The sequence below is a fragment of the Trachurus japonicus genome, chromosome 10 (assembly GCF_045865225.1).
Source record: "Trachurus japonicus isolate A0001 chromosome 10, Traja_1.0".
NCBI classification, from domain to species: domain Eukaryota; kingdom Metazoa; phylum Chordata; class Actinopteri; order Carangiformes; family Carangidae; genus Trachurus; species Trachurus japonicus.
In genome coordinates this window covers 21,856,164-21,880,834 of record NC_140916.1, presented here as the reverse complement: position 1 = coordinate 21,880,834, position 24,671 = coordinate 21,856,164, and the positions used below count along the sequence as shown (strand labels likewise).

At 43.5% G+C, this 24,671-nt stretch overlaps 1 long non-coding RNA gene across 1 annotated transcript; it reads right to left on the bottom strand.

Moving 5' to 3' along the window:
• Positions 1–1,049: 1,049 nt before the first annotated feature.
• Positions 1,050–21,502, bottom strand: LOC146979997 (uncharacterized). The gene is made up of 3 exons (XR_015036811.1): positions 21,395–21,502; positions 8,664–8,884; positions 1,050–3,636 (listed from the first exon to the last, which is right to left on the bottom strand). It is a non-coding gene; the product is annotated as an uncharacterized LOC146979997 (long non-coding RNA).
• Between the last annotated feature and the right edge of the window lie 3,169 nt (positions 21,503–24,671).

The following is a 24,671-nucleotide window of genomic DNA, read 5'->3' as shown; positions in this document are numbered from 1 at the left end:
TAAAATGTAGGCTACTGAGGCATTTTGGGTGCACTGAGCAGGAGTCACCAATGGGAGGCACTGTGAGACTGTTTGAACAGTCAGCTCTCAGCCTTTCTTCCACAATCATGTCTGGCAGTTTGCAGCAGTTTGCTCTTTGAACAATCTCAAATTTGAAAATGAATATGGTTAAAGTCAAATGTAAGTGAACAAATTAGCAGTGTCCCTCCCACTATATGTTTGTTTGTATATCTGCATCAAAGGAAACTGAGGCTGCATGGCGGTGTGTTACAACATCATTGTATCCAATTAGACTTAATTAGATTTGTCTAAACATAAACTTGTGTTTTCATGGCTCACAGTTATCTTTGTAGAACATGAGAAAACAGAGAAAGCGATCTTATTCCAGGAAGACAAATATAGCTGATGTCACTATCAGCACTGATCTCTGGTTAGGAGAGAATAACTCTCATATTTAATATACCACATTAATTTCTCCTCCAACTCTTCAGAGAGATGCTGCTCCCCCAGTTTACTCCTTTTGTTCTGAAGATTTATGGCATGCCGTCATTCTCTGACGTGGCTGTCCAACACAATACGTAGAAACTAGTGTAATAGTCCATTACTGAATGCTGTGAAACTTTTCATCATGTCATGGGACCCCAGAGTCAGTGGAGCATTTAACCGTGGACTCTAACAGCCCAGCAGGACTGTTGATCACAGGCCGTGTAGAGGAGGCTTTGTGTGCTTCGTAGTATCACCTGCCCCCCACCCCACCCCACTCACTCCCTCTCTTTACGTAATGCAGACTGCCTCTCTGCAGCGCCTTCTGGGATAGGGGTGTGAGGTGAGCTGCACCCAGAACTGACCTACTCTCTTCCATAACACATGTTCTCTCCCTTCTCTCTGTGGGCCTACTCATTTCCCTGACATCTTCTCCCTCTTCCACACATTGTCTGTCACTTGCTCTCCATCCAAATCCTACTCTCTTTGCCACCCCTACCCCCCCATCCCCACACACACACCCCCACCCACCCCCTCTTCAGGCAACACTGTCGGCAGCCGGGTGATGACAGCTCCTCTCTCATTCAACCACTCACTGGAGGCAGGGAGCGGCCGTCAGTCCATCAGCACGGCTGCAAACCCCTCCACTACAAAGCCATTGTGACTAGCAAAATAGTAACGGCCTTTTAATCAAAACATTTAGCCTTGTGTAAAAGTAAAACAGAAACAGCTCGTATCAGCAGGTTGAGGCAGACTCCTTGTCTCGGAGATGTGTGTGTGAGCCGAGTGTGTTGGAGGTGCATTCCATGCCGCCCCGGTGGTAGTCTACATAAACAGACAGTAGGGGCTGGAGGAGAGCCCATTTGGGGAGAAGTCATGCGTGGGCAGCGTGGCTGTGGAGAAGTGCAAAAGGACCTGGTCTTACAATGTACCACCATGCAGGCTTTTTAAGGGGCACAATGGCCAACACAATCCGACATTATTTGAGTTTGCACTTGAGCTGCTGCTCACTGTTATGCCTTGAAGATGAAGTGGCACTTAGAGTGTGCATTTCATTTGACCCCTGGGACTCTCATGTCATGCAGTTGTGCTCCGCAGTCACGGCTGATTCAGGGAATGCTGATGATGCTAAGCACTTGGGAGGGTGATTCATTTGGGAGGTGTGTGTGTGTGGGAGCAACGGGGCTTATGTGTGTATGCCTGGGGAAGGGGGACGGAGGTATGACTTGTTTTTTGTGTTTGCAGACTGTACGTCTGTCTCTATGCTGTTTTGTTTGTTTTTTTTCTTTGCAACGATGCACGATGATGCAGTGCTGAGTTTGATAGGATTTCCATTTCATTCCCTGCATGCTTCAGTGTCTGGACAGGGAATTCATCATGTGTACATCCGTTTGAAGTCAATATGGAGCACATATTGGAAAGTCTGCATTTGTCGTAACATATTGTCATTGGTGTGTGTCCAGGTGATCAAAGAGTCGCTGTACTGAGTTGCCCACATTTAGAGAAAAGGTATGTGTGCAAAAATCAGACATGAGCACAGCAGTAATTAGAGAGACAGACCAGTACAAGAAAACACGGCTATGACTTCCCAGAACATAGTCACACACGCCATTTGCAATTTAGCTTAACACAACACAGAGAAAGGCTGAATGCATTCTACGATTAACCTATTAACACCAATGCATTGCACGGAGACATTTCTAGAAAGTTGTTTTGGTACATTATACATGTATGCGTATGTAATGTTGGAACGGGGGAGAATAATGCATGTCATTTCTGGATTTTTACGTCACACAGCCAAATGTTGAGCCTCAGGGTCTGGTTCTCAACACAACAATGGACACAACTGCAGACGTCTGGAAAGCTGTTGGGTTAGTGTGACATCAGCAAACGGCACTCAGTGGAGCAGGAGAAGTCCTTAAACAAGACTATATATTTCTGCCTGGCTTCTGCTCATATTCACACTTAACAGCAGAACAAACAATGACAGGGTGGGGAGGAATTGCAGACACCTCACCCAGCATGTGTGAAAATAAATCTGTTCAAGGGTGGAGACCCGTGTGTCTTCAACAATCATGGAATTTTTTTTTTAATAAAGGCATTTCATTACACCGTGTGCGTGTCATGCACTTGTGGGCGATTTCTGTATCATAATCTCCCCCTGAAAACCCGCATGGAGTTATTTTCATTGCCATGATGCCGACAGGATCTAAACTGAAAACGTGTTTCATCGCTATCATTGTTCTCGATCTCTGCACCTGTCATCAAACAGATTAATTGCATTTTGCCAAGTGATATAGAACTACATTGTTTCTAACCACATGATAATATTCGGTGCCGAACATCAAAGGGCAATTGTAGCAGATTTGTCGCCTTCAAGAGCCCCTTTGAAAGCTGAAACACTGCCTGTGCTCTGTCTATACTTAACCACCTCTCTTCCACTGGAAATATCTTGTGGAAAATCTGATCTGGAGATAACCCCTTTCTAATCAGAGACAGTGAGAACAAAACAGGCAATCCTCTCATTTTCAACACCCCCAGGTAAACTTTCCATAAATACAATTGGTTGTATCAATATGTTTCACTTGAATGAGTGAAAAGGAAGTGGTTGTTAAGAGATACAAACAGAGGCAGGGAAAAAGAAAGACTGGACACAGATGGCAGCTGGAAAGTCTATCATTTCACCGGTTTAGACGCTGTTTGCTTTGTATTGTGCTCCAGCCCCCAGTGTCCCCCAAGGACGCTTATCTGTGGCACTGCACTCTTTCCATGAGACAAAGACACAACATACATAACACCACATGCGAGGAAAGTGCAACCCTCTGAAGGATGTTCGGCTGCAGGTTATGAGTTTAAGTCGGTGAAGGAAGAATAGGCTTTTTTCTCTCCTGCTTGTATCAAACTCTGCTGAGATTAGAACACATAACAGCAATAACCCGAGCACAAATATGTGAACATCCCTTTTTCCCATACTGCCTCAGAAAACAAATTACTCAGTGATGGTGCAACAGGGAATAGACTGAGGTAGACAGTGGAAGGCCTCATTGGGTTCTGATGATCCAGTCCTACTGACGCAATCACGTCTTCTTCACATGGGACCAAATCAGTCTTCTTCCGCTGTGGGTGTCTGTCACTCATCCTCTGTGCTACTGCCTACACACACACACTCACACACACACACACATAATGACCTCTATATATCAGTCTGTTGCTCTCAGGATTAATGATGTGGGACTATTTAAGCATAAATAAACTTTAAAGACTTATTGCCTACTGTATGAAGGGGCAATAATGAAAAATCCAGGTGGCATTTGGCAATAAACTACGTGCCCTTTAATTTGCCATACTCACCTGAGGACATGGCCATAGCTGGTGAGAGCATAGAGGTGAACTCAAGTGTCAACAATTTATATATATATATATATATATATATATATATAGCTCTGTGGCCAGATGTGTGCAACTCTATCAGAGCCAGATTGTGCATAGAACCGAGCTCTGACAGAACAGTAATGTGGCATAAAGAAAATCTGGGTGACAACAGCTCATCTGTCTCCTGCTACGGCAGCTTACAGTAATTTATGAGCACCCCATTTGAACCATACACAAATGAACGCTTTCCAAGATTACATGCTCATAAATATTCTGACGAATGCTTCGTGTGAAGAGGTGACACCATCAATGACAATAATTTACATTTCAAAGGTTGCAAAAACACTTTAATGGCTTGTTTTTTTTCTTTCCCCACTCTGAAAATTTCGAGCTCGGTTTGACTGCTTTCCCAGTTTCTGCATGGAAAGGGTCTGGAGTTATCATCGTGGAGGAGATTCCAGAGCAGGTACTTAAGGGAATCTGTTTCCATGCTCCAGTTTAACGCACAGGGGCAGAGAGTCAGAGAGGCAGACTGCGAGAGTGGAATAAATAGAACGGAGAAAGGGATAAATGTGGGAGAGACAGAGATGGAGAAAAAGACTGAGAGCGAGGAAAAGACAGGAAGGTAAACAAAGCATAGGTAAAGTAGATTAAGAGGATATGTGAATGCATGTGTATAAGTGGTAAATAGAAAGTGTGTATGGGAAAGGAGCTTACTGGGTGAATAATGCAGAGCACCTAGCATTGTGAGAGAAGGCAGCCAAAGGTGGCGCAGTCGCTGAGTTGTAAACCACATTAAAGAATCCCAACCTTTGCATTTAAAGCCCCCTGATGTAGGCACTAATGTGTTTTCATGCTCCGGGTTACCAAAACAAACGGGGTGACCGGGTTTCGTTCTGTTTTGCAAGGAATGTAACAGATGCAGTCTGGAGCCGCAGGGGGTTGGTTGGTAGTCATAGCACATGTTGTTGACCTTGTCTGCACCCCCAAGAAACCTGGACCGGCCACTGTAGCTGATACATACATGCCTTTGAAGTGCAGGCAGACAGGCAGGCAACCGTGCAAACAGGGCACATGTGCCATTCCAAATCATCGTCTATGCCAGCAGAGACACTTCATCAGCTGACATTGCTTATAGAAATAGAAAATAATACATAATCCATGTGTGTTGCAAGTTGTTGCTCGTAAGAAGAAATAAGAAATTTCATCCTAATTTGTACAATAATGCCTCACGCCTGAGGGGTGACATGGTTTAATCAGTTGTGATAATAGAAGTTTATACCAACTAAAACCTCTGTTGCCAATGTAAACAGAAACGTGGTTAATGTCTAAATGTTGGGACTTTTTTCTGCTCTGAAAAACAGAGTGCATTCAGGTAGATGGGGAGAGAGAAAGTAGGTGGAGAAGTCAAACAAAATTAAGAGCGTATGCCATGAAAGGTGCTTCCGAAGGCATTGCCTCCATAGACCGCGTAGGCTGCATCCTCCAAAGCAGACAGCCCCAGAAATGAGACACAGCTAAAGTGTAATCAAGGCAACGACGAAAAATCACAGAAGTCACAAAACCTTCAAGATTCATTTTCTCTTCACCAGGAATTTTATGACAACCTACTGAATATTTGTTGAGAGATTTCATTTAAGATGGAAGTGATGGACAAAGCTGTCACCACTCTGCTTCTATGACTTAATGTGTAAAGATTAAAGAGTTTATCAATGCAGAAATGACTGTCGCTGTCAGAATTAAGTTAGTAATGAAACTTGACATCAATTGTCTCTAACAGGCGTACGATGGTCCAGAAGTTGTATAAATTAATGAGGAAATTGGTTAATCCCATTGTGTGGGAGATTTTTCATGTCAACAGCTTCTTTTATCAGTAGGGGAAAGCTGGTTTCATTAAAGGTCTTTCCACTGATGTATTTTAAACACTCCATCTTTCCATTGGCAGTGTCACGTAAACCCTGGCAGATGACTTTGTCTCCCCTGCGTTGGATCCAGTGTTACAGTCCCACTGCTGTCAGGAGCCACCAGCAAGGCCGACAGCTGCCTGGAAAGAGATCTCTTGGGTCCAAACAGAACCTCAGTTGGGGTTCTTTGGGTCTCAGCATGCCTGTAAATCCTCATCCAGTCTGTGATATCCCAAATGTTCCCTGTGCACAAAGATACATTCACTCCCACATCCTGCAGACTACACCTGTAGAACTACTACGCCTTCTGTGATATGCCATTCCAGCGACTATTATTAATTTGACAACGTAAGTAATCATTGTAGAGAGAGTGCAAACACAAATACTTCTTAATATGTGTGTGATTCATTGATGGGAAACAGCAACTGAACGGGTAGAAACATGTTTCTCTTGGACAGTCATGTAAAGTTAATATTATGAGCAACTGTAGTACGTCTGGCTTGGATTGAATTCAGGCTAATAAGAATGGTACTACTGTTGTTTTGCTTCAGTTAATCTTCAGCAGATTTTAGTCATTACGGTCTGAGAGATAAGTTTAGATGTACAATTCATGATCTGTGCAAAATACACACACTGCAAGAGCTGTGTGAAAATACAATTACACTGCCAGTGGATATTGCTCTGCAGACACAGATAGTTATGCATTGTATATATAGCAGTGTTTCTGTCTCCATGACAACAAATTCAACTTGCCTACATGTCATCAGGTGGCTGATAATGGACACGTCTTGCGGTGATGATGTCACTACCTCCATACAAAAGGGACCTCGAACATTAAATAGAGTGTGGAAGAGACTTCTCATTCGCAAAAGAGCTCTGTGTTGAGTTAGGGATTAGGGGGGAATTAGAGTGCCAGTGTCACCTCTAAATAGTTCCTCCATCTTTTAAAGTCACATAAAACGTTAAATCTATGCACTTGGGCAGCAACAAGAACTTTGTTACATTGTATTTTCCATTTGGTTTCAATAGCCAAGAAAAATATGGCATAACCAGCAGTGCTACATCAAAGTCAGGGACTGCAAAAGGGAGGAGAGGGAAAGAGAAAGCCACTGAAAGGGAGGAGGGGTACAGTTCATACTGCTCCTGTGTACCTCACTCGCTCTTTCCGCCCTCTGGCAAGTAACCGGCACGCACTGCCTCAGTGCACCAGTGCTGAAGCTATGAGCTGGGACAGCAGCCTAACTATTTATCCTCCACAGCCATACACCCTTCATGCTTGACACTACTCCCTGCAGTCCCTCAACACATTAGCATAACAAACTTTCCACTTGCTGTAGTTTTCTCATAGGTCTCTTCACGGGGTCTTTGAGGAGCGTGTGTTTTCTGGTAAATGGATGGGCACTGATGGGACAGTGACTCTGGTCCGCAGAGCGTGTGTCACTGGAGACCAGGCTTCCTTTCTGGTCCGGACGGCTCTCATAAAATCCCAACTGCTTGTGAAAGGGCCTTTCATGTTACCTGGCTCAGAGCAGTGCTCGGTGGAGCTGTCACATTCATGACTCTTGCTTTTTAACATCCGTGCCATGCCCTAATACAAGATCTGGTGTTTCATTATTTTGGATCTTAGTTAAAGCAGAAGTAAGCGATATTTTTTGTGTTAATATAAGTCTTAAATAGTTATATCTTCCGACAGCAATCACTTACATAGAGTGTTTGGACCGAAACACGGGTCTCTCAGTCCCTCTGCTCTGCTCTGAGCCCAGGAGAAAACTTTCCTTGTATCCTACAATTTTTATCCAATGAGGAGAGAGAACGGCATGAAGGGCTGTGTGTGCAGCCAAGAGATGCGCGTGAATGTGGTGACGTAGGGACGAGGACCAATAGATCCATGACGAGGGCGGGGGCTGCTAACTCCATCGGCTGACAAGACGTTATGGTGCGTTCAAGGCAACCCGTAACTCGTGTTTTTCCGACCTGTGAAGTCGTACCAGTTCGATCTGGTACGAGTTCACGGGTCGAAAGTTACGAGTGGCCGTTATAGTGACTTTCACAGGTAACACAGGTCGGAAAAACACGAGTGGGTTGCCTGGAGCGCTACAAAGTCGGAAGTCGTGACGTGAAGCTGTAACTTACGGTTTCAAAGGCCTGCCTGGAACGCAGCATTACCCAAAACGACCGGATCGCTTACTTCTGCTTTAATAGAAAATACATGTGAGCACTGTGAAATTACATTTGAGAATTGATAATTAACACACACAAAAACTGAAATTACACTACATAACATGACTTCCTGTATGTGAAAGTTGCTCATGGCGACAAAACCAGAGAATCATTGTACTGTATGACTTCAGCTCCTCTCAGGCTTTTTAGCATCTTTCAGCTCATTGTTTTGGTTTTCTTCTCCCCAACTGTTCTGTTTAATTTACCCTCACTATTATAATACCATCGTTTCCACTCACTAAATTAAAAAGACATTGTTCGCCATGTGCCCAGGCCAACAAGAAAGTGAGCTTTGCAGCAGTTAAGGAGCTGGTGGAGACCAAAAACTAAGCTAAAAACAATGTAAATATTGAACTTGTTGCTTAAAAATCCATTTTCTAACAGGTTTTCCATATACATTTCAAAGGTGATGCTAAAACTTGCGTCTGTCCAGAAATCAATTGATACAGGTTGTAACATTACTAAATGTAATATTTACAAAAGAATAATACAACAGTGATAGCTGTCCAGACATCCTTGCTCAAAGGAAGGGTGAAAACACATGTTTAGAGTCTGATAGACGCTCATATCGTCTGCCCTTCAAAGTAAACACTGTTGCTGTGTCTAAAGCATTAGAGAGCAGAATTCTCTGTATGTATCAGGACAAAACATCCTGATACATACAAAGAAATCGCACCCTATTACCTTTTATTACTGATGTCTTTAGTTTTGCTGCAGGTGTGTGCTGTACCATCCACAGACAGATAGAGATGAGGCTGTGTGGGATTGTTTTTCAGAGGTGCTGTAAACTCTGCTGCACACTCTGCCGTGAACTTCTGTGTCTGGTCATGTCGAGGACAGCTGGGGTCACGGCACCGGCCAGATAATCCCCATCCTTGCGCACGTCTAACGTCTGTGTTCGGCCCCTAATAGAAAACAGACACCATTAATAGCAGATTCCTGCCCATGATTAATGATATTGATTCAGTTTTCCAAGCCTGTGTTTTTCTCCTTCTCTCCTCCTGAAATGTTTCATCAGTGTTGCCATGGCCAATTAGTCTGATTGCTCTGCGCTGGCATCAAAGACCGACTGGGAAAACGAGCCTGATGGGTCCTGGGCAGAATGTTCAACATGCACAAGAAGGACTGGAAAACAAGCCTGATGTCTCTCATTAGAAGCTTTCTCACGTAATCAAACAAGACTTGTGTCAGCTATTTCAGCTATGTTTTTACGTCTGCTTGAATAAATGGTTACAAGGACTAAAACGGGCCCTAAATAACCACCAGGGGGTTGAGACAGGATAGATCTCTCAGATGCAGAGATGCAGCAGTAGAAGGATGAGAGGACAGTCAACGCAGGTGGCCTCACAAATCACCTTTTACTATGCAAATTCAAATATACTATGGTCAATTGGAAGACGTTATCACACGGTTGCAGAGATTAAAATGGAAAATGGAAATCTTTTCATAATTAAATCACTTATGAGGAAATGCCATTCAAAAAGCAAATGTCATTCAACAGGGGATTCACAGATGCTGCACCAAAAGGACAGAGTGGAAACTATCAGTGTCTGAACCAGGAAAAGACTGATCAGCGATTCACAGACACCTACAGTATTTTTCTCCTCTCTCAGTGTTTGCACTGTGCTGAGCCACTGAAGCGACTGCACATCAGGACACCTGATCTAGGTACAGCCTCTCTTCCATCCATTACTTTCCTGTCTCAATCAGTTCAAAGTGCGTAATGGATACCAAATGATGTAAGAACAAAGCTGGAAAGACCCAAACTGATCTGATGCCTATAATAAGACTTATACTATATGACTTTTGCAATGTTTACTGTTTTTGTGATCAGATAGATTCAGCACTTGTTTGTGTAAAACTAGTGATCCAGATTTTCTTTCCTGATAACAAATCTTACACATAACCTCACTTGCAAAAAAGTGCATGCCAACCAAATACTGTTGCTCTTGGTTATACGGTCAGGTATGCACCTACTGTAACTAAGATCTCGCAGTGCGTTGGGGTTTCGCAGGCCGGGGCACAGAGCAGAGCAGAGCGGGTTACCAAAACAAATCCCTATTTTTTTCATCTTCTTCAGTTAGGTCTAGAGTTACCAAATCTTTCCCACTCTGACATGATTATATTTGTCACATTTCACGGAAAAGTGCATTTCAATCTCACTGTCACTTGTTATGCTGTGACCACATATTCTTTCCTTGTTTGATCACTCTGCTTTCTTTCTCCCCTTAATATTTTGTTTACTGGTCTCTGTTGCTTCCTATTACTTGATACGGCTTCACAGAGACTCTCATCAGAGATTTTGCTTCTGTAATGTGCAACCAATTAAGCTGAATTACCTTAGCACACAAGCTGCAGCACATGGCTCATGAGCTGTTTCTATTGGCTTTGTTGAATCAGACTAGGGAACATGTTTGGTGAGTGAAAACAGAGGAGGTGGGGGCTATATGGAGGGAATAGTTTCTGTAGATTTTTCAGGACAATTCAGGTTTGTGTGTTTTTGTCCTTATGTGTTAATGTATATGCACATAATAATTAAAGGTATAATATTAGTTTTGAAGGGCAGCCATAAACATGTAAGAACATCCACTCAGTCTCTTTCATCTCGCATCTATATCAAAATACTGGAGACAACCAAAAATCGTCTGCTTCCTGCCAGACTGATGTGTGCTTTACAGCCCGAGTAGCAACAGAGAACACTTTAATGGTGCTGAAATTTGTGCAACATGTGGTTCACAAGTAACATACCAGAAACAGGAGCGGGGGTGGGGTGGGGGGGGGGGGACAGACTTACTAAAAGCAAAATGGTGCACCGTCATGGTACAGCAGCTCCCTCTGCACACACTGACTGCATCCTACTGAGCCCCAGAGTCGAGTGTTTGTTGCACACCTCGAGTCCTAACATGCTAACTAGACTTTATCGATTCAGTAATGACATTCCCGTCCACTCTATCTCCACAGGGTGCCCCACCCTAACTCAATCCAGATGAACTCCATCATGTCATACTTGGAGGAGACCCAATCTTACATGACAGAAGTGGGTGGGTATTTCTATACTTCTGATAAAAAGGAGGAGAGTAGGAAAAACATTTCTAAGGGGACACTCTATTAAAGAAAAGGCATGAGGCCTTTTCCACAGATGTTTTGCACATTGGCCTGAGTCAAGCGGCGCGGCTGGTAATGGAGTGATAGGCAGTGTGGAGGCTCGCTCCACTGAGGCCCATTTTACGCTTTTCAGGGTGTTGAAGAAGTTCACTTGCAGGACCGCACACACGCCGTTTGTTTCTCACACAAACACGGACACTGTCCAAACTCCTAAGAAATCAAAGATGGCAAGTGCTGAGAGAGACCACAGCACATATACATGGTAGTACATGGTATACATACAGTATGCACATACATGCTTCAGTGTTACAGCCTTACTCAGCACCTCCTCAAATGGATTGGGTTTTCACCTTGCTGTTAGGTGTGGCAAAGCACAGTTCTGACAACACTCATACAGGTGTGTGAGGTCAGAGGTGAAACACTTTAAACTTTAAAAAGGGCAGTAAAACTGATTTTTGATCCACATGGTGGCACCAGAAACAAGCTGGAACACAACACTGATACTTAATGACCTTTTCATTTTAGTTTGCCAACCAAAAACAGTCGTCTCTGTGTACGATCCACAGACACATATTGCAACATAAGCATTCATCTGTAGTCATGTCTATGTAGGCTATATGTTTAATATTTACTTCATGTTTAGCTCCATTTTGGTCTCTCTCTTTTCATTATTTTTTTATGAAATATCCCCGAGATCTCAAAGCACTGCAATTCAAGAAAAGATACAAACTGCAAATTCAGAAAACAACTTCATCAATTTGACAACACAAAATTTAGAACACAACATTATTCAGTGTTTCCAGGAACAGAAAAAGGAGACTGCCCCCTGTAAGACCACGGCTAAGCTAACAGTACAATTGTAACAAGTTGGCTAGATGTTAGCGGTGTTTGGGTCAGTCATTCATTTGTGTCCCTGGAAACACTTCTGTTGTGCGTTTTCTTAAGTTGTAGTGTGTTGAGCTCTCATGGCCACCGTAGGTAGCTGCCTGCTGTGGCTGGAAATGAGGTGAAACATGGAACTGTACAGTCCAGTGGTAATTCATTGTGGCTTCATTCTTTTTAGCCGTTCCTCTCCCACTACATGTACTCATTCAATACGTTGTTAGTGTAAAAATATTAATTGACAGTTAAAATACCTATTGCTCCAAGGTCTGAGAGAGAAAGCTTTTTATTTTTAACACAGAGTATAAAATGACACTATAAAAGCACCACATTTGATCAATTCCCAGTGGATAATGAGGAACCACATTGTTCAGGGAAATGACTCTGTTAAACTCTGACTGTTCAGAGATCAGTGACACTATATTTTCTTTTCCATGACTGCTGCAGCTCTGGTCCACACAGCAGCAGTTAGGTGGGAGCAGGAGCAAGCCTCTAACAGCTCGGCCTACAAACACCTCAGACAGCTTGATAGGCCGCGTGGACTCGCTCTGTCCGCTGGTTCCCACAATTTAACTGCCTGGCGTGCAAGAAAACTCATTACACAAATGTGCACTTCAAAGTTCATTTGGATTCCTGAGCTTCAAGCACGCTGGTTGCCTCACTCATACATTAGAGTCATGAGCAATACTAAAACAGGCTGTAAAATCACAACGTTACTGTGATGTTTAATGCAGTTTCTGATGTTTGCTGTGCAGCACAAGACCTAATGTTTCCTTTCCTCACAGCCAAGCCTTATTTCAGTGCATGCTCCAGTGATCACTCTGCATCTACGCTCAGCAGTGCTTTGCTCCAAACACAGACACACATCCCACAGTTATCTGTGTCCCAAGCGATTCTGTGCGCAGATGGACGCTGCACAGGTAACAGCGATGTGGGAAGATCATGAAGTCAACAACAACTTCAAACAAAATGGTCACAGCAGCAGAGTTGCTGAATGTTTTTCTTTAGGAAATACAAAAATAGTGTACCACTTTCTAATGAGGTATCCATTATAAAGGGGTAATAATTTGTAATTAGTCAATTATTAACAGTAATATTATGATTTGTTTCAACTATCTCCTTGTGTCATACGGAAGGTGACTTACATGGACTTAATTTGTTAAGTAAAATAATAAGCTGTTAATAAATACATCACAATAGTTCATTTTAGGGGGGTTTTGATGATGGAGTTATTAGGTATTGTGCTGGAGGGGAATTTTCCACAACCTGGCAACAGAAGCTGCTCTTGGATGTGGATTAAAACTAATGTGTAAAGCAATATTGAATGATTTATAATAAGAGTCACATGCTTATCTCTGCTCATACAACCGCAAAAAGAAAACAGAAAACATCATTCAGCAGTTTATCATTGTCTTTTTTTGTCTCATCGTATTACCTTATGATGGAGGATTTATGCAACTGTGGCTATTTTGTTTGACTTTACAGTACCTATGGGAGCACTCAAAGTCAATTAATATACTGAACAATAAACAGCTTCACACAGGCATTTAAAAAGAAGACTACGCCAGTGACCTTCATTGGTCCAACACATAAAACACCTTAACAGTAGGATTCATAAACCACTCTGACTTCTCCTGTAGGAGAAACAAGATAACAGACAATTATCTGCTGAGGTTTGTCAAGGTCCAAGGATTCACTTCCAGTCTTCTCTGCTGCCAGACACTAAGACTCTATTAGTTCACACCTTGTAGTGCAATGAAACATGCTTGTGCTAGTTTTACGGGTTTTGGCCAGTGGCGCTCCGTATCCACACTGACCAGTAAAAATCTCAGTGGAAAGTCAAGGTAGTTGGCCCCAGTGTGCAATCAGACAAAGACAGTCAGGATGGGAGAGATACAGGCCCTCACAGCGCACCAGGCACACAATAATGTCACAGAGCAGAGAAATGAATCCATGGAAAAGACACATAATCCTCATTACAAAGGGTTTGGCATCTCTTTTTATGACACATGTGACTGGCGAACAATTATGTATTCTCTAATCCCATCAACCAGTCAGCAGCCAGTCTTATGGAGGCTTAACCTTTGCCGTTATAATGGAATCTCCCGATCAAAACAGGAACATGTCAGGTCTCCCTCTCTCTCATCTCACACTGGCTGTCCTTATTACATTACATCAAGCACCGGTCTGACAAATTAGCACATGCATAGACCAGTACGTGGAGAGCAATTCCTGTGTCTCATCTGAATGCACTTGAACAGGATAATAGTTGGGAAATAGCCTTTGTTTGATGTTGTCTTGCGGGGTTCAATTTGTTCACAGCGTTTTGCTTTTATTATTTTTCTTTGGTTTCCATGGTGACAAATTATTCCAGACATTTCTCGTCAGAGTAATGGGGCTATCACTGAGTGTGTTGCTTTGTTTTAAGGTGGAGCGGGGAGGACAGAGAGAAGTGGAGACGCTGGCGGCAGTGGTGGAAAGAAGACACAGTAAACAAAAAACCACTGATGAGCCTCTGCACAAGACGGTGATGTGAACTCCGAGCGCTCACCCTGCATCAAAATTCACAGGAGTGCGTGCACATGCAAAAGGTGCATGTGTGTATTGTCTTCCAGAGTTGTCGAGGATGGGGTTCGCTCAGTGACCCCGTGCAGGGCTCCTCCAGCAGCTTGTCAGGGTTGGCGGCTCCTTCCATGGGACCTCTGGCTCTCTTATCCAAATTGCAGTCAAGCTTCAAAAATAAAGAGCCCCTGAGACCCATTCGCCTGAGCAGGCGAACCCCGCACCGACAATGCGTCACAAACTCCACATTGACACTTTCATGGCCGATTCTTTTTTCTTTTTCTTCATTTTTCTCTCTTTTTTTATATACATTTTTTTAACCAGCGCTCTGACCTTTGAAGAATTTTCACAATTGTTTCCTGCCTCACTCCCTGTTTTCTTCTCCTACATTTTCCCCCATTATAGTTTTTTTTTCTCCTCCCTGTCTGTTGTTTTGTTTTTCTGTTTTTCGCTCTTGATTTCTATGGTGACAGTGCATTTCCCAGGAATAATGGAGGCTGGGGGATTAGGAGGCGTGAAGGCAGATGGATGGCTTTCTCATAAATAGGTAGGAAACTCCTGGAGCTGGGTGGATGGGATCAGCAGATGTGTGACATGGGCTCAGGCTCTAATTGGAGACTTTTCTATCACTCAGAGGTACAGGGAACGTTTGCACAGGAGAAACACAGACACCCTCTTGCACAGACCTTCATATTATCTCATGTGAACTGAGGGGCCACTCTGAAACAAGGAGTGCACACACCACATGCACAAACACAGGTGTACACACGTGTAAAAATCGCTGACACACATCTCATCTCCTGAGCTCCTCCTGGCATCATCAGACGCCACTTGCAGGCTTCATCACAGCCAAACTCCATGCTGACAGGATCCCATCCACGGCACCTTCAAATGGCATGAGAACCACACGCACACACCGCAAAAGCCTCAAGTCAAAACACATCAAAACACTCAGAGGCAGCGGAGGGGGAGGTCGGACAGAAACAAGCTCGGTGTGTTTACAGTCTGATTAGTCTTGTTTGGAAGATAAGTTTGGGCCATTGGTTGGTTCGCAGGACATGTTTCTCTGCAGCGTGCCGTAATTCTAACACGGTGTAATGAAGGATTTGGATTTCGACAAGTGGTTTTGTCAAAGGAAATGCCAACCTCTGTGGTGCAGCACTCCTGGCCTTTAGAGAGAGAGACAGAGTGCAGTTGCAGAGAGTGTGTTTCTTCGAGAGCTTGAGCGCGCGTGTGTGTGTGTGTGTGTGTGTGTTCGAGAGTCTGAAACATTCAGTGGCTGCTGTGCTCCATACTTGCCTGACCGCGGTAACCACAGGCGAGCCACAGCTAAGCCTCCAAAGCCAATTAAAATGTTATGAAGTGGAGTTCCCTTTATTTATTTATTTATTCCTGCAGGCGGGGAGAAGCCAGACAGTTACTGTAACTACACATAACTGGCTGCGAGCATCAGGCCTCCTCCTCCTCCTCCTCCTCCTCCTCCTCCTCCTCCTCATGCTGCTGCTGCCTGTGGGAAACGTGTGAGTGGAGGGTCCCTCTGAGGCCTGGCGGGGCAGATCAAACCTCCAGATTTTTTAGAACAAGCCCTCTGACAGGCTGACAGCAGAGAGGAGAAGGACTACGAGCCCTGGCTGCCTGGAAGCAGACATCACAGACAGAGGCTACAACAGGAAAGGCCCCGCCGCTGCACCGAGACCGACCTACGCGCCACATACCGAACATATTGCGCAGTGACGCATGGCGCACACTGACCACGCAACCCTGCACCGTCACAGCACCTGTGTGTGTGTGCGTGCATTGTGCATGAGGGGGATCGCCTCCCTTATAAAAACATCCTGCAGGTCCAGCTGAACACACACGCCGGAGTCCCCACAGCTCCACACACTGCGCTGCATGGCAAACACCCCAGGAACACACACTTCTTCAGGCCTCACACACATCCCCACCCGCTTGCCCCCCCCCCCACCCCCCCCCCCCAACCTTCACTTCCCCAAAGGAGCCACAACCATGCTTTTCCCATGCTTTTGCTCATATCGTGTGTCACAGGTGTTTAAGTACAGAACCAGCGGTGATGGTGAGGCTTCAGAAATACTCCCGCTGCCAGTCGTACTGTAGGCGTGAGGGAACATGCTTGATATTGCCTTGACAACATGTTTATTTCTTTGCTGTTTTGCCTTTGCCTCAACAAAATACCTCTCCCTGGAGTTCGCCGCATAAGCCCATTTACAACACCAACACCCTGCAGATGACAAGGCATCACCTGTAGTAATACCCAACTCCTGATGTAATTCACCTGGCCTCGCTCCGCAGCACAAGTGTGTCTCTGCTGCGTGCCTGTGTGTGTGTGTGTGTGTGTGTGTGTGTGTGTATGTGTGTCTCTTATGTCTTACCCTGTGCTTGACAGTTTGTGTGTGCATGTGTGATAGTGTCTTCTTCACTCCTACAGAAGGGATTACTGCTGATTGGGTCACACTGTCTTGTCAGGGAAAACCTGCAGTGAAATGACTCCTTTGTCTTACTCTACACACACAGACACACACACAGACACACACACACACACACAATCCTTTAGGGCACGTCCACCTCCTGACTGAGGAATGTTTTTCTCGCTCACCCATCAACACAGGGGGAAATTGTTTGTGCACGTGTGTGTGTGTGTGTGTGTGTGTGTGTGTGTGTGTGTGTGTGTGTGTGTGCAGGCACAGGAGAGACAGCTAGAATACCTGTGAGTGGGAAGACAATATCTCATGTCTTAGCAGGTTGAGGAGACAAAGTAAACAGCGAGTAAGCACAGAAGGAACAAGACAACCTGTTCCCTGATCAGACGGAAAGTTCCACCACACACACATCGTTTTCCATCAATTAATCTAGATTTTGCCCTGAGTAAAAAAAACAAAAAAAAAACAGATTTTCAATCATTACCCCTTCCCTTTGATATGGTAGAGGCAAACTGTATTACAAAGCATTATAAGACCCTGTTTCCACTCTTGTTGCTGAAAAAACATGCAGCTTGTTTGAGCTCCTCAGTCATATAAAATCCTGTTTTCTAGTAACCACTAGAGGCCGTAGTTTGCCCTGATGCACAATCTATCAAATACACGTCCAGGGACAGGAGGGTTGTAGGAGGGATGCTCTGCAAATCCAGCTTGAGGAAGATGCTTTGTGCTCTGCTTGCTGAGGAATGACAATGTTAATGGCTCTTGTGGGATGATGGATGTGTTAAGAGTTGTATTTCTCCACAGCCCAAGAGGTGTGCTTCCTCACTCGCCAAATCCTCCCCAGCCCTTTGATATCATGAGTTCCCTGCAGCATGTTCAACCCTGGCAGGAAGACCAACACTTATCCTCCCCTCTGGAAGGAGTGGGAATACTTGTAGTTGTCAAAATGGTGGAAACATGAAAGTCAGAGTGCCAGAATGATTCCCACAGATCCTAGGCACAACCTCGATGAAACACTCCTGCAATGGCTAAAACCAGAGAGGAGGACTGAGCTGTATGGACACGTGTGTATTTGTGAGTCAATAAAGATACCACAGATGAAAAACAGTGAGTGTCTGAGGAAAAGTCAGAACAAATCCTGATGGATTGTAAAAGTGTCTGAGGAAGGAGGGAGTTCTTTTGGCTTTGGGAGGAATTAAACGGAATCATGTCCTCCAAAAACAGCTAACTGTATGATCCAGGAAATACCGCAAAGACATAAAGTTGTGTGAGGAGCTGAGAGGCTTCATGTATAATTTGCTCTGCCTTTCCATGTTCCACTTTTGATTTAAAGTCCTTGGATATGCAAGGAATCTCAAACAGCAAGCAGCTTTTGAAAAAAAAAAACTGAATATAGAGCTAAACCTTACGTCTGAACTTTGACTTTCTTCACAGACATAAAGACAGATACCCAAGGCAAAGCAGATATAACAGCTCATATTTTTTCCACAATTATCAAAGGGGGCTGCAGAGCGCGCTGAGGGAATGGGAGGTGTAATTCACTTCGATGAAGTGCATGCAGACCATCTCATATCACGTCTTTGATGTCCTGTGGTAAAAGAGGAGAGGTTTTTCCCTAGCTTGAGAAAACAAACAGTGGCATTCTTTCCAATCGAGTCTACTGTATGTGCAGGCGCATATTTGTTTTCCCTTTTCCCCCCTCTTTTTTCCCGATCCCAATCAATTCCTGATGGAATTACTGCATTATTCCATGGAAACTGCCTAACATGAGCAGGTGTTTCACTCTCAAGCTGATTGCCAGAGAGAGCAGGCCGGGGTGCAGCTGACTGTTAGCGCTAATGTGAAGTGACAGGGCCTCTGAAGCTCGGGGAAAGAATAGAGGATCGTACTACTTTCCAGAGCCTCTCTAAGAGTTATCAGGTTAACCACAGGTTAAACATAAATCAGAAGAAACACTTAGATCCAACATTAATTGTTTTTCTACTTGACAAGTTCAACTGCAATTGATTAAATGGTAGTGCTCCTTTCATTATTATAATTATATCATAGACATCAACATCGCACCTCTAACATGAAAGCAAATCATTTTGTCTTTAATGCACAGCCTTGGCTGCACCATAGTGTTCACTTTATGCAGACTTAATACTTGTGCTAAATCACAAGGAGATACAAATGCAACATTCTTGGATCAGGCTGCTATAATAAAGCAAAAGGATCCGTGATATTTCATCTTTGAGTAAACTCTGGTGAAGAAAGTATCATTTGTCAAGATAATACTTTGTATAAGGCATGGATTAATGATGAATGCTGCTCCTCCTTCAGGTATAACGTATCCTCTGTGCCACATGTTTTTCTGTTTTATGAGCATTGCAGAATACTCACAAATTGCATGTCAAACAAAAGAGTTTTTTTTTTTCATTTTCCATGCCTTGACTGTATTTATTTTTCACTTTGGCTTTCCTTTGCACAGCAATGCTGAAGACACGAGAGTATCAACTTTGATTTGACATCCACCCCGGCGCAGCAGGTGTTTTGAAAGCGGAGGGACACTCCATAAATCCAATGAAGAACATGTTCACAGGCAAACAAAATGTCATCAATCCGACCATCTACCAGGTTCTCGATCGAAAACAGAACCCAGCAGGAATCTCGCTCACATCTGTTTCTTGTGACAAAAGTCATGAAATCACTCACTAGAGAGGCGGGGAGGGATGGAGGGAGAGAGTCAAGGTGGTTCCAATTAGAGAGAGCTATAGATAACTCTTCATTTATTTGAGGTTTGGCCTGAAAGAACGAACGTAAAATTCACACCATGGGCTAATAGAGTCTTCCTTAATGAAAGCAGATACCTCTATCAGTCCTGGACATCATCAGCTGCTGGCTGTTTTTAGCCAGTATCTAGCCATGCTGACAGGATAAGGGGTAAACACCGAGGAGGGCACGCGCAAGGCCCAAACCTGTACTCCCCGTGCTGAACCTCTGACAGAGAATAACTGAACGACTGCCATGGAAGCCTGGACGAGGAACAGAGAGACGGCCACATCTGCTAGGCTCATGACTGGGCCGATCCACACCGAGTCTGTGCCCCTACACTGAAGGAGAGAATACTGAAAGCAAAAGTCAGAGCCACCTTCAGACTTTTCCCACACCTCGCCCACTCATCCCAGCCCATCCAGTTCAAATAATCCTGCATTCATCCTCCCAAAACATGATATCCCCCAATAAAGACCATGCTGTTTTTAAATCTTACAGACTGGTCGCCCTGTCAGGACAATAGCACCTAATACTCCACTAGACAGAGCAGTCTACTAAAAGACGACAGCACCACTCAGTTTAACTTTTTGTCAGCATTTTAATATTCCAAGGCGGAGGACGTATGAGTGAAACCTTATGGGCCAGGTGCATCCGCAGAGCAGCGTCAGAGGCTCTGATTGAGACACAGAGAGAAGAGGCAGACAATAGACAGGCTTTGTGAGGACAATGAAAAAGCCATGTGTCCACGTGGGCATTTCCAGACCCCGGGGTCAAAGATGTAAAGTTTCATAATGCAATGATCACTCGGCAAAACCTAAACAAGCCTGTGATTTTAACATCGCTGCTCTCCACCTTCTCTGGAAAATGGCTTATGTCTGGATTTCTGGAATGTGTTTATGGGCGGCTGTCCACCTGACAAAACCATCGCCAGATATATGAACTACTGTGACAAGTCACTTCAAAGGTTATGCTCATATCTTCCGAAGAAGCTGCCGCTGTGTGTGTTCTGTCTCCATCATCCTAATACTGAATTCAGCAGAAGGAAATGTGCTCAATACCACAGAGACCACCAGGCCTATTTTCTCCATTTTCAACAACATGTTAAAGTCACCCGCTATCAGCTCTTCTCTTTAGTCCAGTGGTCCTCTCTGGTATGCCCCCCTTCAGAAGCTGAGAGAAATTCATGCTGCTCCATCATCCCTGAACTCATTTATAAACCACTAACATTGACCATATAGCAACTACATGTTGAATCTTAGAGAAATAGATATCGGCATTGGCAAACTCTTGTAGCTTGTCAGATTCATTCATTTCAGTTGCACATTACATCTTTTTATGGTTGCCCTACACCTCCCCACTAAGGGGTGAGTTTGAGAACCACTGAGCCCTGCGGGGCTGTCAATCTAGCAGTGTGTGCACAGGACTGAGTCATTTTGGATAGCTCTAGAGTTTGGAGTATGTTGTCTTCACCTTCCCACAACAAAAAAAGCAAAGTCCAACAAATTCATCAAACAGTCTACCCTAGCTGCAATCGTAGACTAGTCTTTCTAACAAGGTCAAGCACAGAGAATATTTGTACTTTAGTAATTACCGCAAATGTTACCTGAGATAGCATTAAGTTTGGCAAACACAAGTTCAATCAAACCAAACTACACATATAAGCATGGTAAGAACTAAAAAACTCACCTTGTCCTTGCCTACAGCGGATGCAGATCAGCATGCTCTGAGTTTGGAGAACCAGCTGGAAGAACCTACTCTAATACTAAGGCATCTGATGAGGCCATCTGTAAAGAAAAAAAGTTTATTAGCCACTTTCAAAAAATATCAAAAGACAGTCGGAAGGCGTATATGAGTTGCTATTGTGAATATTTACACTACCTTATCCTGCCCTAATATGTCCCTTTCCTTTAAAACTACATACATTTGTTAAATCATAGGCTTATTCCTATGCAGGTGCATAGTCTACACATCAGATCACAAACTGTGGTTACAAAGAGCTACTAGAACTTTAATTTTAAATGGGATATCAATGCCATCAAAATAATGTTCAAGACCTCATTTTCAGTGTTTTCAACAAACTTCGGGAGCTGACTTTGCCTTTAGCTTGGCCACTACAACTGACATGCTTGCCAGACATTTGTTGCTTGCATAATGGAAAGGTGTTATGCACAATGGATATTCTGAGAGATATGGTAAAATGTAAGTGAAACAGGTGCATCAACAGTCAATAGACTTTTCTTTTAGTGCTCACTTCAGCTCTCTGATGAAATGGCAGTTTGTGAGTAACACTCTGAAGCGCAAAGGTCTATTTCTGTCTGTCTCTAGCCTGCAAGTCCTCTATGAAATGCAGCTGTTGCCTTTACTAGAGCTGAGAGACCACGATAATTAATAACCTCACTTGTGCCTCACACGCAAAAGCCAATAAGTGTATGTTTAAAGTCAAAATACACACAATACCATGACAAATAGCTCCATAATTTGTTCATGAAGTTGCTGTTTTGGACAACAGAAGAGTCACATGTCCAACATTGTGTGGTTGGCAGCAAGCTAATGTTGTGTACACAATGATATTGGTTTGTTCAGACTTTTTGGAAATGTAAAATGTAGCTGATGATATCAGAGGATGATTTAAGTGGGATGTTGTCAGACTTTCAGAACATGAAAAGGGCGGCGAGAGACCAAAGCACTTGTGGACTTGAGTGTCCTTTTCAAGTTTGGAAAAACAAATATGCACACACACGCAAGCACACAAAAAGTACCTCATCTCTATGCCTTAAATTAGAGTGTGACTGGTGTTCAAAGAAACTGGCTGCTGTCTTTTCCCGCTGACAGATTTGAACCTGCGCCCCCTGAAACCACAAGGGGCAGTCAGAGGTGGTTTGATTCCAACTCTGGACTGTAGAATAGACTAAAGATGTCTAAAGAGTCCTTGAGCCACAGAGAGCCTGGGCCAAGATGGCAGTGTCAATCACACATCTGTCTGGTCACACTTCAACACTTTAGGGGAGAAGATCAAAAACACCCTCACACATCTATGGAAAATATGTTGATGGAGGCAGCAGCTAGTTAGCTTAGCATAGTATAAAGACAAAAAGCACAAACAAACAGTTCTCAACAGCAAGGAAGCCACAGTTAGTAGCTAGTTAGCTTGGCTTAGTATAAAGACAAGAAGCAGGAGGAAACAATAACCTCTCAAGAGTATAATAGGCCACAGTAAGTGGTTAGTTAGCTTAGCACAATGACCAGGCGCAGACAGAAATAGGCTGCCTAGACTCTCTATGATGCTATAGTGGCAGTTAAGTAATTCTTTTAATGCTTGACTTGATGAAGAAATAACCTACTTAAAGCAGAAGTAAGCAGAATATTTGTGTTAATATAAGTCTTAAATAGTTATATCTTCCGACGGCAATCACTTACAAAGAGTGTTTGGTCCGAAACACGGGTCTGTCAGTCACTCTGCTCTGCTGTAAGCTGAGGAGAAAACGTCTTGTATACTTCCTTGTATCCTACAAGCTTTATCCAATGAGGAGAGAGAACGGCATGAAGGGCTGTGTGTGCAGCCAAGGGATGCGCGTGAATGTGGTGACGTAGGGACGAGGACCAATAGATCCATGACGAGGGCGGGGGCTGCTAACTAACAAAGTTAGCCAAAACGACCGGATCGCTTACTTCTGCCTTAAGACACAAAATCTCCTCCCCAGGAATAACAATGAAATAATTTGAAATAAATAAAATGGGCAAAGTTGTAAAATATAGATGTGGTCCTAAGTACTTAAACTCTACATAAATTAAGCAAGTCAGAAGAAGTCAGAATTTGTGTTGTGTTGCCAAACCTGACATGACAAATGATGAAATAACTAAACTAAATATTTAGCTGGAAAATGTGAGTGAATAAGCTCTTTAACCTCTGATGGCTTATTGCTAAATCCCATGACAAGTCCTCTTGAACTATCAACCAACCTGGAGGTGCACCATAAAGACACTGTTCAAAGCAAAATGGAAAAACAGAACACAACCAGGAGGAAACCAAAGAGCCTTTTGTTCATCCACAGTGTGTCTGATAACTACTTTTATCTTTGCCCACATTTTTCCTCCTTCTAATCCCCTGCATGTCGACTCAAACAAGGAAATGAAAACTACTGTTTGATTCCATAAATCCATTTGGCACATAAACAAAGCCTCCTCTCAGTGTGTTATCCCAAAGAGAGGCAGGGCCTCATCAAATTACCACAGCTATTCATATCTGCCTCCCCTCTACTGGAAAGATTTAGGTAGAAACCAATCCCATCTTTCCTCAGCAATCTTCAGTCTCTATTAATTGTCCACTGTTTAAACACTGTATTAAATAGCATCAGACATGTAGCCAGTGGGAGTATAATCAGCCTCTCTTAATAAGTAATTCATAAAAAATGACACAAAATGCAAACTAAGATATCTTTTTTTTCCTTTTCTTTTCTTTTTTAACTTCTCGCTGAACTTTGTTCCTTATACTTTAAAGTGGCCTACACATTTTGTCTCTTTATCTTAATCTCTTTATTTCCATTGGTTGTTGTTTTGTTGTTGTACCAGCCAGGAGGGGGGAAACAGATTTGGACCTCAGTTCACCAAGTTTAATTGTGGATTACAATACCCTGTTTGTAGAGATAAATGTCCCTAATGGAGGAAGGAGAAAGAGACTCTTAATGCAAACCTAATAGCATATTTTCCCCAAACCAAACAATTTTCCAGCAGTTTGAACAAATTATAGATCTGCAATGCTCAACAAACTTTTACAAGACACTGCAAACTGAATGGTGGAGTACTATAACATTTTAAAACCAAACACTGTCAAATTTGGGGTCAGTTTGTTGTCAGATTGTTGAATAAAAATTGTATTTCTAGTCTCCATGAGCTGGCAACGCCTATCACCGCTCCCCAGAGAAGAAACACAATCATACAGTTGTCCAGAGGT